This window comes from Terrapene carolina, unplaced genomic scaffold (genome assembly GCF_002925995.2).
Source record: "Terrapene carolina triunguis isolate 2854851 unplaced genomic scaffold, T_m_triunguis-2.0 Scaffold247, whole genome shotgun sequence".
NCBI classification, from domain to species: Eukaryota; Metazoa; Chordata; order Testudines; family Emydidae; genus Terrapene; species Terrapene triunguis.
In genome coordinates, this window is record NW_020664598.1 from 7888859 (window position 1) to 7891851 (window position 2993).

The window sequence follows — 2993 nt, forward strand, 5'->3', positions numbered from 1 at the left end:
GGCTCCTAGGTGCTACTGCAATATGATGGTTAATCTGATGCTAACGTGTTAGGCTTTTTAGAACAGTGCAAAACGACATCTTCACACCATGAAAGCTTAGCACTTTACAGCACACTGGCCAAGACATTTGAGTGTCTGCTTGTATAATCTATCCAGTAGCACAGCTTCTCCTGGTGAGACCAACAACATTCAAAGAGATAATACTAATATAAACAAAAGCAAGAAACGCCAAACTACTGTTGGGTGGCACAGCTGCTAAACTGTGAAGCTCTGAGGCATTAATCAATAAGCTAACTGAATTGTTTAATTTGACACCAGAAAAAATTATATTTTAAAAACACAGAAGAAAGTTGCTGTGTCTATTTCAGTCTCCTCACATATTTTTTGAGTGGAATATTCAATAGAGGGAATTAAATGCTCTGCAAAAAGTCAAAAGGGAAAATGCCTGCACTAGATAAACATGGGAGAACATAACGTAATGTGTAGGTAGCAGGAAGATGCAACAAGCCTTTTACATTTCTAAATTCTAGGATTCTCTGGCAAATGTTTCTGAATGGGCATTATTGTGCAGACTGCATTCCAGCAGAGTTCAATATCCCAGGGGTTTAGGGATTTACTAATCTTTATGAATGAGGAAGCTTGAAAGTGTTTGGCTGAATATTGTTTATAGTATTTGCATGTTTTCTTTTGAGAGCAGTATCACTGGCATGTGTTCCAATTCAGTCTCACTTCTTGGCTACTATGTTATTTGCTCCTTTGGGGGAAGGGGGGGAAGACTTCTAACTGGCACTACCACAAAATAAACAGTGTCCTGAATTTATGGCTGCTAAGCGCTGTTGGCTATTTTATTTTAGATAGAGTGGCCTACATTGTATTGTTTACCTTGTACTGAGGTAAAGTAGACTGGGTGAGTAATGCATAATAACAGTACACCTATGAATATTCACTCTTCACTTTTTAATGAATTCTGTTTGGCCATACTCACTCACCGTTTTCATTCACTGACCACAAACATCTGAAAGACTGAATTTCTTTGGCATAGATACTTGCAGAAAGTGATTTTCAGAGTCAAATTATACATCAATTTAAATTTGCAAGTCTGAGTGAGTATTTGCATCAGAATTGTTTATGGGTTCCTCCAGTCAGAACACTGAATACTCACAGTAAGTTGCTCTAGATCGATCTATAGTCAAATAAAATGAAAAATGTCATGGAATAAACTTTAAACAACAAATGTGAGGAAACAGCAATCTGCTCATGAATATTCCACATGCAGGAAAAGAGCAAATTCATTGGATAGATTATTCTTTGCAATGTATTCGTTCAGGTCTACAGTGAAGCATGTTGGAGGTAGACCACCAACCCAATTTTCATACTGGGATGGATAAATTAGAAACCTAAAATGGGTATTTGAGTGCTTGAGTGGCAATCTAAGGGTCCAAGTGCAAAATCGGGTACTCATGTTTGAAAACTGGCTCCTTTGCTTGATGTCCCTTTAAAAACATGGGTCTCAAGAGGCTGACACAGCAAGGTAAGTATTCCAACATTTTGCTAAGTGAGGTATTGTAGGGCAGTAATCCATTTGTCACCTGACATACTGAAAAGTACTGATAGCTGAAGTAGAGTGGAGATAACAATAGCCCCTCAAGTTATTTGCTTTGGAAAGTATTAAAACAAGTCTAGGAACATTGATCCAATCCTAGAGCCCAATCCTACCAGATGCAGAGCACTTCCTGCAAGATACTTTGTGCCCTCAACTCTCTCTGAAATAAACAAACTAACAAAAATAAAAAGACAACCAAAGTAGAAGACACACGCTACGGAAATAGAGCTCAGAAGATTGTGTCATCATAACACAAATGAAAATGCTGCAGTAAATAAGTGTGAAAAGGTGGAACATCCCTCACTTATTCACAGTACGAGACACAATAATGCTCTAATGCATTCTCATCTACTTTCAACCTTGCCCCTCTTTGTCCACCCCCCCCCACACTCCACCACCTAATTTCTCCTCTCACTCCTTCCTGTCTTCCTTCTCCCTGGTGGGATTATGACATGTGAGGTGAATCACACAAACTCCAGCTGTTCTTTTTCCTCCTCTACCTTATAAAGCATTTGGACCGCATCTAACTAGCTTTCTAATTGCATAAAACCCAACACCATTGCCCCCACCCCCTGCCCTGAGGCCCCGCCCCTTCTCCAAGGTTCCACCCCCATTCACTCCATCCTCCCATCCCTCTGTTGCTCACTCTCCCTCACCCTCACTCACTTACTCATTTTCACTGGGCTGGGGCAAGGGGTTGGGGTGCGGGAGGGGGCGAGGGTGTTGGCTGGGGATGCAAGCTCTGGGGTGAGCTGGGGCCGAGGGGTTCAGGATGCAGGAGGAGGCTCCAGGCTGGGGACGAAGGGTTTGGGGTGTGGCAGGGGGTATGGACTCTGCGCTGGGGGTGCAGGCTCCGGGGTGGGGCCAGAAATAAGGGGTTCAGGGTGCAGGAGGGGGATCTGGGCTGGGGCACAGGGTGCAGGCTCTGGGGTGGGGCTGGGGATGAGAGGTTTGGGGTACAGGAGGGGTTTCCAGGCTGGGGCCATTGGATTCGGAATGCGGGAGGGGGTTCCGAGCTGAGGCAGGGGGTTTGGGCACAGGAGGAAGTCAGAGTGCGGGAGGGGGCTCAGGGCTGGGGCAGGGCATTGGGGTGTGGGAGGGGTTTTGGGGTGTGGGCTCCGAGCAGCGCTCACCTTGGGTGGCTCCCTGCAAGGGGCGACATGTTCTTCGGCTCCTAGGTGGAGCGCGGGCAGGCAGCTTTGCGCACTGCCTCCACCGGCAGGCGCCGCCTCCCACAGATCCCATTAGCCATGGTTCCCAGCCAATGGGAGCTGTGGAGCCAGTGCTCAGGGTAGGGCAGGAGCAGTGCATGGAGTCCCCATGGCCATCTCTCCGCCTAGGAGCCGAGGGACATATCGCCGCTTCCGGGGAGCTGCGCAGAGCCAAGTAG